A 15241-nucleotide genomic window follows, 5' to 3' on the forward strand; every position below is an offset into this window, starting at 1 on the left:
CTATACCTGCCCTAGTTACACTTGACGCAGAAAAAGCGTTTGATAATGTAAATTGGGGGTGGTTAGACAGGGTAATGGAGGCCATAGGGATTGTAGGCAAGATGAGACTTTACATTAGAAACCTTTATGCCAACTCGGGAGCTAGGGTACACACTCCGGGCTTTCTATCAGACGTGTTCCCTTTGATGAAGGGAACAAGACAGGGCTGCCCATTATCTCCTCTTTTATTCAACCTGGCAATCGAGCCGTTGTCAAGAATACTACAGGGACAAAATAGCTTTAAAGGAATCAAGATAAGGGGTTCAGAAGTAAAGACAGCGCTTTTTGCTGATGACATCATACTTTATATGGGGGACCCCGGTGCGGATTTGCCACAGACTCTTGCCTTGATTGAAAAATTTGGTTCATTCTCCGGTTTCAAACTGAACAAAAAAAAATGCGAGATCATGTTCCTAAAGGGGCATCATGGGACAATGGGGGGACAAATAAGGGATGGCTGTCTATGTGGAATTCCTATAGCACAATCTTCAATTAAATACCTGGGAGTGCATATAGGAAGATCGGTGGAAACAATCTATAACTTGAATTATGGACCGCTAATCAGGAAAATTACAGTTCAATTAAAGGGATGGAAAGGTCTGCCACTTCCATTACTGGCAAGATGCCACCTGATAAAAATGATGAGCTTTCCTAGGCTGCTGTATCCCTTCCAGACAATCCCGCTATTGCTAAAACTAAAGGATGTGAATAAGCTCAACTCCGCGTATACAGAATTTCTGTGGAGGGGAAGGAAACCCAGAATAAAGCTGCGTACGCTGATGAAGTCAGCAGAGGAGGGAGGTCTAAACTTTCCAGATGTCCAAGGGTATAATCTTGTATGTATCATGAGGCATGTAATTGATTGGGTGAGAGGATGAGTAGGCACTCAGATCATGCGATGGAAACTAAATATGCGTCACCGTGGGATCTGACGTCCATTCTGCACTCCCCACTATCCAGGGTTGAAGGGCACATAAGGAACTCAATTATATTCCGAGACACCATGCTAACATGGAAGTCGGTAAGGAAAAAACTGGGGCTCTCATGGAAAGTGTCCAAGTACTTGAACCCCTGGGCATTCCCAAATTTTCCCCTGGGACGAGAAAACAAGCTATTTACTAGATGGAAAGAGAGGGGAGTCAGGAGAATGATAGATGTTATGAATGTGGAGGACAGGAGGTGGATGACAGGTCGGGAAGTGTTGGATAAGTACAACCTTAATAGCTCACATGTCATCCAGTATGAACAATTGAAACATGGAATAATAGGAGACCTGGGTGTGGTTGGAAGAGAGCTGAACAGAAGTTCGATTGATGAGTTACTGGAATGTGATGTAACAAGTATAAATGTCTCTAAAATTTATCGATCGCTAAGGGGGGTGCTTATCTCACGGGAGGATAGTCGGACTTTAAAAGCGTGGGGGAAACAATTGGGAAGGGAAGAAGTGGTGGATGATATACTGAGAGGATGGGTACAAGTGCGGAAACATATTACCAATGAGAGATGGAGAGACACTCAATTCAGAATTCTACATAGGGCCATTATAGGTTTCAACATACCAGGTAGGGATAGGTGGTGTCCTAAGTGTCAAAAAGAGAAAACGGATATGCTGCATGGGCTATGGGAATGTGAGACAATCGCTAGGTTCTGGAACCAAGTCAGACTATTTGCCCAGTCAACATGGGGAATTTTCAGCAAACTAGACTTAATGGTGTGGATTTTCCACTCCTTTGAGGGAGGAGTAGGAGGAGGACCGAGCACGCAGGAAAAGAGGAAATACGCAATAACGCATGACATAGCCATGATAGCTAAGCGTTGCATCTTAAAACACTGGATTCAAAGGGAGGGCCCATCCATAAAGGAGGTTGTGGGCGAACTACACAACCTTCTGAAGTGGGAAAAACTAGAAGCGGAGAGGGATAAAGATGGGTTGACAGCCAAGTTTTTTGTGAGATGGAGACATTTTATTGAAAGCCAATTCACACAGGGAGAAATAATTAACCTGATGGCACCTTTTGTTCACTCGGAGTGGTATATCCTGAGCGATATCCAGGACAGCCTGGGTAAACTGAGAATCACCTAGGAGGGGGCTCTGGCGGGAGGGGGAGACGAGACGGTTGGGAATACCAAGACACGCTAGCAAAATTGAAATCATTCAGGGACGACACAGAGATTTAACGAATTGTATTGCATATGTTATATTATATTTCATTACCTATGTTTTGGTTTAATGTTACTGTATACTATCTTAAATCGAACAGCAACATGGAACTCCAAATTGGGGTATCACCCACCTCTATGTCACATTTTGTCAGACGAATGTTCTTCTTTTGCAATGATACTTGTCATGTTTTTACAAATTTGAAAAATCAATAAAAAACGTTTTGGAAAAAAAAAAAATTGCTGACTACACCCCAAGAGGAATTCCTTGAGAGGTGTAGTTTCCCGAATAAGTTCCGCTATTTGTGCTGTTTTGGCATGTCTGCGGTTCTTCAAATGTGACATAACATAGCGTCCGCAATCTACTCCAGACAAAATGGTGCTTCTTCAATTCCATGCCCTAACATGTGTCCAAACAGTTGTTTTCCATTACAGATCGGGTATCTGTATACTCAAGAGAAATTGCACAACAAATTATGTGGTGCATTTTCTCCTGTAACCCCTGTGAAAATACAAAATTTGGGGATAAAACAAAATTTTTGTGGGAAAAATGTCATTTTTTTTTTTTCACGGCTCAATGTTCTTAAATTTTGTGAAGCACCTGTGGGTTCAAGGTGCTCACCAAACATCTACATAAGTTCCATGAGGGATCTAGTCTCCAAAATGGGATCACTTGAGGGTATTTCCACTCTTTAGGCACATCAGGGGCTCTGCAAATGCAACATGGCATCTGCTACGATTTCAGCCAAGTTTGAGTTCCAAAAGTCAAATTGAGCTCCTTCCCTTCCAACCCCTGACAACGCACCCAAACAGGACTTTTCCATTAAACTTCGGGTATCAGTGTAGTTAGGAGAAATTGCACAACAAATTGTATAGTCCACTTTCATCTGTTACCCTTGTGAAAATGAAAATATTTTGGGTTAAAACAACATCTTTGTTGTAAAAATGTAGTTTTTCATTTTCATGGCTCATTGTTATAACATTCTGTGAAGCACCTGAGGGTTCAAGGTGCTCGCCACACGTCTAGGTAAGTGTAGATTCCAAATTGGTGTACTTGTGGGGGGGTTCCTTTATTTAGGAACATCAGGGGCTCTACAAACACAACATGACATTCACTATCCCAGCCACTTTTGCCCTCTAAAAGTCAAATAGCGCTTCTTCTCTTCCAAGCCCTGCTGTGCGCCTAAACAGTAGATTTCCACCACACATGGGGTATCTATGTACTCAGCAGAAAATGCACAACAAATTGTGTGAGAATTTTCTCTTGTTACCCTCGTATAATTGCAACATTTGAGGGTAAATTATCATTTTTGTGGGGGGAATAAAGTAAAAATGTTTTATCTTTCACATTGCTTTAGTTCATGTGAAGAACCTGAAGAGTTAATAAACTTCTTGGATGTGGTTTTGAGCACTTTGAGGGGTGAAGTTTTTAGAATGGTATAACTTTGGGGGTATTTTGTCATATAGGCCCCTCAGTCATGTCTAACTGAAAAATAAAATGGTTTGTAAATGTTGTTGGTAAAAATGAAAAATTACCGATATACTTTTAACCCTTCAAACTTCCGAACAAAAAAAAATTGTTTAAAAAATTGGGCTGTTGTAAATTAGACATGTGGGAAATATTATTTCTTAATTATTTTGTGTGACATACAGTACAGATGAAAAGTTTGGACACACCTTCTCATTCAAAGAGTTTTCTTTATTTTCATGACTCTGAAAATTGTAGATTCACATTGAAGCCTTAGGTTATGTTCACACACTGCATCTTTTTTTGACCACAAAGATGCAACGTTTTCGGCCCCAAAAATGCACCCGCAGCAATAACGGACCCAAAAAATGCATGCATTTTTGCCGCGTTTTGCCCAAAGCATTTAAGTCAAATCTACTGACTCAAATTGCTCAAAAACGCACAACAAATTGACATGCTGTATCTTCAAAAACGAAGCCAAAAAAAGGTGCACTGTGTGGACAGTAAAATAGAAATCACATACACTGTGTTGGGGGATGGAAATGCATGTATTTAGGTGCATCTTTGTGACCAAAAAAAACACAATAAAAGATGCAGTGTGTGAACATACCCTTAGTGGTATTAGTACAGAGGAAAGAAACACTCCAGAAGAGCCAATTTGCAAACTATACTGCTCACATTTACAAAGGGGTGTAGTGAACATTTTGACCCCAAAACAGCCTTGAAGAAATGAATGAGTAGCAGATGGCTAAAAGTAAAAATTTCAATTCCTCTTTTCCAAATCAATTAGGTTTATTTTTTTTCTTTTATATTGACTCTTTGGCATGTGACATATTAACTGTATTTAGTGGATAAGTACAATAAGCGACAATTGATATAGTTTGATTAAGGTTTCCTATGTTTGCACAATTAAAACACTTGGGAAAAATATATTTATATATTTTTGTCTTCCCAGATTCTGGGAGAAGTAACCTATTTTTTATTCTGTTATAGGGAACCTAATAGCTGATACATGCTGCTTGTGCCACGGGCAGCATGTATCAGATGCTGGCTGTCTGATCTCAGACAATTATGTTCAACTCTGAAATGCTACAGCATTTCAGAATAAACATACTTTACAAGCTGCCGTCTTCTCCTCGCCCGCTGCCTTGGATGAAGAGGTCTTCCCCTACGTGTGCATATAGGGAGATACCTGTCACTTCAGGGCAGCGGGCGGGGAGAAGCCACTAAGGACCTGCTTGTCCGACTAGTCTCCAGAGCTGCTCAGTCCTAGGAGGCTTTTAAAGTATGGTGTTCTCTAAAATAATGCAATGTTTCAGAGTCAAACACACCTGACTGAAATCACACAGCCAGCATCTGATACATGCTTCTTGAGATCTTCTTCTGCTCCTCCATCCCTCCAGTTGCTTCCTTAGTGTCTATGACAGGTCAATGGTTATTGAGTGATCTGCCCCCTTTTTGAGCACTGATTCCACAACAGGTTTTCAATAAAATGGCATCTGAACCGGGGCATACATAGAGATCATGGAGTCCCATAGCAGAATTTCTAATTGGGCCCCTCCCCCACAAAAAATAAAATAATAATATTTGTTGGTTCACAGAAGGGGTTTCCTTCACAACTTTACAGCCCTTATTAATTTTCCTCCTATTAAAGCCCTAGATTCCCCTTCTGTTGCATCCATTAATTATGATGCCAACAAAAGGGCCCCACAAACACTGTATAATACCCCACAGTAAATTCCTCCACAGTATCCTCTACAGTATCCTCCACAGGTACAGTATGATGACCCTACTGTACCCCCTCTTCAACTACCCTGGCAATAAATATTGTTCTCGGCTGACACAATAAGATCCATCCCGAACTGTGACCCCCCCCACACACACAGCCCTCCATGCAATATAATGGGTCTACATATAGTATAATAGCCCTTACTATCCCTCCAAATAGTATAATAGCCCCCACACAGCACTCTGCACAGTATGATAGACCCCACACAAACCTTCACACTTTATATATGCTTGCTGTTACGAACCGGCGCCGCCATAGCCGCAAGCAGCCTGCTGCGGTTCCTGTTGCGCCCAGGCGCCGGCTGCCGTTCTTGGCCATGCCTCGGGTCATCCAGTTGGCTGTTCCATCCACCACGTCTAAGTGTGGAGAGGCGGCTAGTGCGCATGCGTGCGCCGATTTACCCCAGCCAGAGTTTAAGCCCGGTGTTTTGCCTAGTGAGCATGCTCAGCCTGATTGTGTTATGTCTGAGACTAAGTCCTCAGTTCAGGCTACTGAGCATGCTCCCACAATTAACCCTAACAGCCTCTTTGCACAGGTACTTGGACTTCGTGCTGTGTCTAAGTTCTGGGATGTGCCAACTGAGCATCCTCAAACTGATAGTCTGCTTTCTGAGCCTGTTGCTCAGGCTACTGGGCATGCTCAGCCACTTAGTGCACCAGAGGCTAGGTCCGGTAAGGACCTCACTGAGCATGTCCGTGAGGTGGCAGGCCCTGATAGGGCAGAGGGTGTCAGGTGTCCTGATGACGTGGCAACTCCGGACTGGCTCGCAGAGGCCCGCCCCTATGATCTGGCACCTCAGTATTGGTCGTCAGACGATGACTGGTGAAGTGTTTGGGGCATGGCTGCCATGAGGTCATCAATGACGTGGCGGTTCCGGATAGGTCGCGTGTGACGTCACTGATGACATGGCACTCTGCTATTGGACCTTGGTGGTTCCACCCTGGGTTTGAGGCGGACCCAGGTTATAAAAGGGGCTGGAGACAACATGGAGGTGCGCAGTCTTCACATTTGCTCAGTCAGAGCACACTTCCATGTTAGAGCCTCATTGCGGCATAAGCCTATGTTGGGAAGCGGTAGGTAGGGTTAGGCGAACGGTGCCTGTCACGCCAAGATTCGTGGCTCGGCACATCAGGGTCAGGCGCCGTGCTTCCCTCCTGCCGTTCCAGTCTTGCTATAGCAGCCCAGTAGCGTTAACTGGGTTGCGGCTGCTGTGCTTCCTGTCCGATTGTGCCTCCTACGCACACGGACAACGCACTTGCTGCGCCACCTGTCCGATTGTGCCTCCTACGCACACGGACAACGCACGTGCTGCGCCACCTGTCCGGTTGTGCCCCCTACGCGCACGGACAGCGTACCCCAGGACCCCTGTGGAGTTAACAGGGTGTTCCTTATTCTCCTCGGCTTCTCGGTCAACGCTACTGGTGTACCCATCTGGCCTGACGTGTCCTACACACACATGGCCAGGCGAGAGGTGGCCAGAAATGCTAATCGGAGGACCGCTCGGCCTGACGTGTCCTACACACGTGGCCGACAGGGCGCTTTCGTGGCGGTCTTCCGGTCAACGCTACCTGGTTACCACCTGGCCTGACGTGTTTCCTGCACACGTGGTTGGTGTAGTGCTAGGTGCCCCAAAACGCTAATCGGGTTGTCGTCCGGTCTGACGTGTCCCAACACACGTGACCGGTTCCCAGAGTTCCTGGGTTATCTCAGAGCCATTCAGCTCTATAGTCTCCGCCTAACCCTCAGGTGCCAGCAGCTCCTTTGTCATCTGGAGCACGGTGGGCCCCGACTGGCGATTAAGATATATACCCCCTGGTCCTAATCTGCCGGTCCCCCCGTAACACTTGCATACAGTATAATGGCTCTCAAATAACTGTAGCTAAAGTATAAAGGCTCCCTCATAGCCCTCCAAATAATATAATGGCCCCACAAACCCTTCCATATAGTATAATGGCCCACACAGTGCTCCATATACTATAATGGCCCACACATAGTCCTCCATATAGTAATGGGCCCCATATAGTACTCTATATAGTATAATGCTCCAACATAGTCCTTCATAAAGTATAACGGGCCCCGCATAGTCCTCCATATCGTCTAATGAAGCCCATAGTCCTCCATTTATTATAATGCATCTCCCCATAGTCTTCCATATAGTATAATGCACTCCGCATAGTCCTCCATATATTATAATGCAACCCCATAGGCCTCCATATATTATAATGCATATTTATTCATATCTTAAAATACACTCCCCATAGTCCTTCATATAGTTTAATGCACTCCACATAGTCCTCCATGTATTATAATGCACCCAATATTTCTCCATATAATATAATGCACGCCATATTGCTCCACATAATATAATGAAGCACCTCATATTACTTCATTAGTGTTATGAAGCCCCCTTAGTCCTCCATATAGTGTTATACAGCCCCATATTCCATCATTTAGTGTTATGCAGCCCCTATATAGTATAATGTAGCCCCATATTTCATCATATAGTATTATGCAGCCCCATATCGTATTATGCAGCCCTCATGTAGTATTATGCAGCCCCATATTCTATCATAGTATTATGTAGCCCCCATATCGTATTATGCAGCCCCATATAGTATTATGCATATTTCATCATATAGTATTATGCAGCCCCATATTGTATTATGCAGCCCCCAAGTAGTATTATGCAGCCCCCGTATAGAATTATGAAGCCCCATATAGTATTCTGCAGCTCCCACATAGTATTCTGCAGCTTCTATGTAGTATTATGTAGCCCCCATATAGTATTATGCACCCTTATGTAATATTAAGCAGCCCCATATTGCACCATATAGTATTTTGCAGCTCTTATATAGTATTATGTAGCCCCCATATTGTATTAAGCAGTCCCATATTCCATTATATAGTATTATGCAGCCCACATATAGTATTATCTAGCCCCCATATAGTATTATGCAGCCACCATATAGTATTATGCACCCTCATGTAGTATTAAGCAGCCCCATAATCCACCATATAGCAGTATGCAGCCCCCATATAGCAGTATGCAGCCCCATATTCCATAATATAGTATTATGCCGCTCCCATATAGTACTATGCAACCCCCATATAGTATTAAACAGCTGCATATTCCACCATATAGTATTATGCAGCTTCCATATAGTATTATATAGCCCTCATAAATTATTAAGCAGCCCCATATTCCAACACATAGTATTATGCAGCCCCATATAGTATTATGCCCCCTCATGTAGTAGTATACAGCCCCCATATCGTTTAATGCACCCCCTTAGCTGTCTGACCACCGTGATTAAATACATACTTCTCATTCCCCCGCTGCTCCGGTCTCCTCAGCATGATCACTTTTCTGCCGCTCTGCACATCTCAGCACAGCGCGCAGTAGTGACGTCATCATGCTCTGTTGTGCTGACACGTCAGAGCGCAAACACAGCAGGAGAATGATGAGAGAGGGAGATTTTGTCTTAATGAAGACATCATTGAGCAGAGATCTTTATCTGCGCATGCAGCACTTCATATGCCTTTTTTTTTTTTTTTTTAAAGACTGGCATGCATCGCCCACTGTAATGACGTCGGTGGCGCAAAATTTAAAAAAGGAGGCATGTCACTGAATAATCAGTGATTTCTCATACGGTAGATGCACAGGAGGCAAATGTAGGAGCAGTAGACCCTACTCCCAGTCTTGTCCCCATGCACGGAGTTGTGATTAGAAGAAAACTTCAGGCTGATTAAATTAAAACCATAGATCGAATTACTTCAACAAATGTATCCGTTTAATCAGGATACCAGCACCATTATCGCCATGCCTTTCCTTTACATTGCTAAATCCTTGTGAATGATTCATTTTAAATGATCTCTAAACCTTCAAGGCTAGTATATGGCATTCAGATCTGCACTTCTGTGTGGTGCTACTCACAAACGTTACTTCTGGGGACCTGTTCTTCATATCTGCTAGACTTGGTTCTAAGGCACCAAGATAGCAAATAGCCATGAGCCACACATCACGAGCGACATATGGCTCCTGAGCCACAGGATGGGGACCCTTGTTCTAGAGGAAAAAAAAGGAAATAATAAAAGATAATCCAACCTATCTAAGCTTTTTGTTCCCAATTGCAGATACTGGAGGCTGTTAGACAATATCTACTATTGATGGTTTGAAATAGTATGTTGTCGTCAAATAAGCATCTGTTTTCACAGTGCCTTTTTAACAACGTTCTACTAAATCTGTATACCATTTGGAATGATGATCTTGCTCAGAAGACTTGCATGTCCATAGCTTTACTGATTTTAGATTATTACAGTAATAAAAGATTGGTTTCGTAGAAAAGTATGTAATTGGGTGTTGTAGTTGTAATATGTACAGTACAGACCAAAAGTTTGGACACACCTTCTTATTCAAGAGTTTTCTTTATTTTCATGACTCTGAAAATTGTAGATTCACATTGAAGGCATCAAAACTATGAATTAACATGTGGAATGAAATACTTTACAAAAAAGTATGAAACAACTGAAGATATGTCTTATATTCTAGGTTCGTCAAAGTAGCCACCTTTTGCTTTGATTACTGCTTTGCGCACTCTTGGTATTCTCTTGATGAGCTTCAAAAGGTAACCACCGGAAATGGTCTTCCAACAGTCTTGAAGGAGTTCCCAGGAATGCTTAGCACTTGTTGGCCATTTTGCCTTCACTCTGTGGTCCAGCTCACCTCAAGCCATCTCGATTGGGTTCAGGTCTGGAGACTGTAGAGGCCAGGTCATCTGGCGTAGCACCCCATCACTCTCCTTCTAAGGCCTCTTCTTCACTGGCGTGTAAAAAAACACAGCGATACTCGGCTCAAAATGTGAGTCGAGTATCCTGCGTGTGATCTGTGTGTGATCTGCGTATGGTGTGTGTTTTTTTTCCTCACATAGCATCCGTATGACATGTGAGCGTCATGCGAGTTCTATGTGAGTTTTTAGGTAAGCAGTGTAGGACTGGCTACGGGAGAAATCTCCTGTAAAACCAGTCCTGGCCGCGGTTACCTGCACTCAGCTCCAGAGCTGTAACCTGAGCTCCAGCGTTCTGCCTGATCTGTTTGCAGCTGTGCTGACCTGACCAGCAATCGCCGGGGAATCAATCACTTGGCGCTCGCTGTTCAGGCTGCACTCTGGAGCTCAGGGGACAGCGGCCAGGACTGGTTTTACAGGAGATTCCTCCGGTAGCCAGTCTGACGCAGGATGCAAGTGTCAGGATCTGTGTGACATGCGCATGCCACCCGGATTCTGACTTGCATGGGGGTGAGAGAGCTGAGAAACGCATCAAACCGCAGCATGCTGCGATTTCAAGGAGAGCCCGTGTATCGTCTGAGAAAAACAGGGAAATGGAGACAGCCTCATTAGAAACCATTTGCAAGATTGCAAACCGTTTCTCAATGCGAGGGAATTTGCAGGAAAAAAACGCTAGTGGAGAAGAGGCCTTAGTCAAATAGCCCTTACACAGCCTGGTGGTGTGTTTGGGGTCATTGTCCTGTTGAAAAATAAATGATGGTCCAACTAAACGCAAACCGGATGCTGCTGCAGGATGCTGTGGTAGCCATGCTGGTTCAGTATGCTTTCAATTTTGAATAAATCTTCAACAGTGTCACCAGCAAAGCACCCCCACACCATCACACCTCCTCCTCCATGCTTCACGGTGGGAACCAGGCATGTAGAGTCCATCCGTTCACCTTTTCTGCGTCGCACAAAGACACGGTGGTTGGAGCCAAAGATCTCAAATTTGGACTCATCAGACCAAAGCACAGATTTCCACTGGTCTAATGTCCATTCCTTGTGTTATTTAGCCCAAACATGTCTCTTCTGCTTGTTGCGTGTCCTTAGCAGTGGTTTCCTAGCAGCTATTTTACCATGAAGGCCTGCTGCACAAAGTCTCCTCCTAACAGTTGTTCTAGAGATGTGTCTGCTGCTAGAACTCTGTGTGGCATTGACCTGGTCTCTAATCTGAGCTGCTGTTAAGCTGCGATTTCTGAGGCTGGTGACTCGGATAAACTTATCCTCCGCAGCAGAGGTGACTCTTGGTCTTCCTTTCCTGGGGCGGTCCTTATGTGAGCCAGTTTCTTTGTAGCGTTTGATGGTTTTTGCTACTGCATTTGGGGACACTTTTAAAGTTTTCCCAATTTATCGGACTGACTGACCTTCATTTCTTAAAGTAATGATGGCCACTCGTTTTTCTTTACTTAGCTGCTTTTTACTTGCCATAATACAAATTATCATATAAATCAAATAGAAAACCGGTTTTAAATGCCGCGCTAAAAACCACAGATGCTGGAGATAAAGAGTTTTCCTTTATTTCACAGTTACGCGTTTCAGAGACATCTCCGTCTCCTTCCTCAGGAAAAGAAATCATATAATATATAATCATGTAATCAATAATACAAATTCTAACAGTCTATTCAGTAGGACTATCAGCTGTGTATCCACCAGACTTCTGTACAACACAACTGATTGTCCCAACCCCATTTAGGCTATGTGTCCACGGTAGAATGTTGGTGCGGATTTTTCTGCATGAAAATCCGCGGCTTTCCTGCAAAATCCGCACCTTTTCAAAGGTGCGGATTTACTGCGGAATTGCCGCGGATTTTGGTGCGTTTTTTTTTTTTCCCCCAATTCTGAAGCCAAAATCCGGATCAAAATCCGCAATAATAATTGACATGTTGCAAATTTTTCTGGATCAAAATCCGCACCAAATCCGCCGCGGAAAAATCCGCAGCATTTCCAAAAAGCCATAGAAATGGCTGGGCAATGCCGCTGCTGCAGATTTTCGGGAAAACCGCGGCTTTTCCGCGAGAAATCCACGGCAAAATCTGAGCATTTTCCGTAGCGTGGACACATAGCCTTATAAGGCAAGAAATCCCACTTATTAAACCTGACAGGCTACACCTGTGAAGTGAAAACCATTTCCGGTGACTACCTCTTGAAGCTCATCAAGAGAATGCCAAGAGTGTGCAAAGCAGTAATCAAAGCAAAAGGTGGCTACTTTGAAGAACCTAGAATATAAGACATATTTTCAGTTGTTTCACACTTTTTTGTAAAGTATTTCATTCCACGTTTTAATTCATAGTTTTGATGCCTTTAATGTGAATCTACAATTTTCAGTCATAAAAATAAAGAAAACTCTTTGAATGAGGTGTGTCCAAACCTTTGGTCTGTATTGTATGTTATTGGGATCTCGTCAAAAGATTTACACAGTGTGTGTAAAATAATGTCTAAACCCATTGCGCATTTATCTGGACTAGTCCCGGAGCGCTGTCACTCATCCCTGCAGGTTGCTAGTATCACGCCCACAGCATTTATTGACCATCCAGTGTGTGCAGAAAGGATGAGAAAAGATCCCTCTTCTCCCTGGTCATTAGTCAATAATGCTGCTGCGGGTGTGATACCAGCGACCTGCAGGGATGAGTGACAGCCCTCCTGGACTAGTCCGGGTACATTTGCCACAGTACTATGCCTTTATATCTCCACACACTGCACTAACATTTCATTGTAATAAAGGCAATATTAAAATCAGTATTGGAATCCTGATATAGAGCTGCCAAAACATTCGTGCGATAAATCTCCTTAATTGGTTCCTTGTATATGTGACCGCATTGAAATAGGTCTCCAACTGTGTTTCTTCAATTGCTGTGCTCAGTGTAACTATTACTAAGCTACATGGCATTACAACCGCTGCTTTATTCAGGTAGATACTGAAGATCAGAACTGGGAGACAAAGTAAAGCTCAAGGGGCAGACCAGATCTTTTCTGGACACCCTGAAGAATACCAGCCAGTGTCAACCAGGCTAGCAAACCTGGAGAAAATACATTTCCATTATAGATATATACTGTATATACAGAACCTGATAGATTCAAACACTAGCATAATCCTATATAATCCTCTTGACAAAATCCATTTTACAACTACAGAACAAATGGGCACAGGAGTATGAAGTAAAAATGGCACAATGGGTGAGCTAGTTGTGTGCAGAACCCTAGCTGAAGGAAATGGTCACTGATAAAATAGGATAGATAGATGAATGGATAGAGATAAGCCAGGTGGATACTAATGTGATGAATAATGGCCATATTCCTGTAGATCTGCCCTGTGACCAGAGTTAGTAAACAGTCATTAGTAGTAATATGAGGCATTGGTACTATGCTTATTCATAATGAGAATAATGAAGTGAAACAATCTGACAACTTCATTGTCTCCTCCCTGAAAACTTCAGTGCCAGCTATATGCGTACAATCTTCCCAGTCTCCAGCCCCAGTCTCCACTGCACCCATCATCCACCCTCCCTCCATGCCTCACCACCATACACACCGAAATCACAAGCCAACTTCAAAGCAATGCGTCTCCGTGTTACCAGCCAGTCAGCCGCTCTCCACAAAGGGTTAACAGCAGTGCACTGCAGTAAGATGAAGCTGGACCATCGTAGTAAAGGAAGAAGCCGGCTGAGGTCGGGGACGCCACACAAACACAGATGGCACCGGGCAGAGGGGCAATATCCGTGCGATTACCGGCAGGCAGGCTCCAGCTGCTGTGTGCTGTCCTTCTAGCAGGGAGATGTCACTGGAGGATGAGGAGGAGTGACAGCGTGGATGTCTCCTTGTTACTGGTCACTGCCACCTTTTGACCACCCCGTGAGTGCCTGTCACTGCTGCAGACGCGCCGTCATTCATAGGGGCTGCAACTCCCGTTGGCAGCCGGGCCATGAGATCATTATCCGGATCATGGCCTCTTCCCCTCCTGCCCAATCCTTCTGCCAACTCCTCCTCCTCCCAATTCCTTCTTGGTTTTATTTTTAATCCTGCTGTCTGTAGTTTTCCTGTGCTCTGCCACTTCCCCCGTACACAGGGTGCCAGCACCACACCTCCTCCATAGTTGTCAGCACCAGGGAGCTGCGAACACCTGCACATCGACAACTCCTGCCAGAGCAGCAGGCTCCCGGTGTCTAGTGTGATGGGATCTGCTGGCATGATCATACATACCAATGAGCAATGCTGCCTCATTGCACTGACTTCCTGCCAAGCCAGACCCTTATACAAAACTGACAAAAGGAAAACTCATCGGAATTAGTAACATCTGCCATTAGTGTCTATTGTATTTATTTTCAGCCCTCCTAATAAATCCAGGGTGTGGGGAGAATCCTGAGGACAGTGCCCTCTAGCGCCCCCTGAGGTCAGCTCAGAGATCTGAGCGGCTGTCCACCACTGCTTGTGCCACCTGAGGCTGGGTGGAGGTGACAACACACCTTTGTTATGTGCATTGCTGGTACAATAAGGCCCCTTCCACACATCGTTTTTTTGCCATCAGTCACAGTCGAATTTTGAAAAAAAACGGATTCGGCTACTGATGCCACTAGATCCTTTTATTCTCATCGACTTGTATTTACGACGGATGCCACTGGATCCGTTTTTTTTCTCATCGACTTGTATCTGCGACGGATGGCCTCACGTTTCATCCAACGAAAAATGTTTGTCTGTCGGACGGAGACGACGGCCAAAGTAAAGTTTTTTGTGTACGTCGAAAAAATGGACAGCGACAGATCCGTCGCCGTCCGTCGTTTGGTAGAATGGAAGCCTATGGACGCTGGATCCATCGTCATCCGTCAAATGACAGAATCCGGCGACGGATTCCGTTTTGGTTTTCTTTAAATGAGCATGTTACAATTATTATTTAGCCCCCAGCTAGTCGGATCCGTCGCATCAGTTTAGCCATAATCTGCGACAGATCCGTCAAGAAAATAGATTGTG

General features: G+C 44.2%; 1 protein-coding gene across 2 annotated transcripts in view; it reads right to left on the reverse strand.

Moving 5' to 3' along the window:
* Nucleotides 1-14415, reverse strand: part of SMARCA2 (SWI/SNF related BAF chromatin remodeling complex subunit ATPase 2) — a 382091-nt gene extending 367676 nt beyond the window's left edge. The window contains exon 1 of one of the 2 annotated variants that reach the window (XM_075317706.1): nt 14006-14415. The gene's annotated coding sequence lies outside the window, so the exon portion shown is untranslated. The other variant, XM_075317698.1, reaches the window with a different exon arrangement.
* Nucleotides 14416-15241: the final 826 nt, after the last annotated feature.

Source organism: Anomaloglossus baeobatrachus, chromosome 1 (assembly GCF_048569485.1).
Source record: "Anomaloglossus baeobatrachus isolate aAnoBae1 chromosome 1, aAnoBae1.hap1, whole genome shotgun sequence".
NCBI lineage: Eukaryota > Metazoa > Chordata > Amphibia > Anura > Aromobatidae > Anomaloglossus > Anomaloglossus baeobatrachus.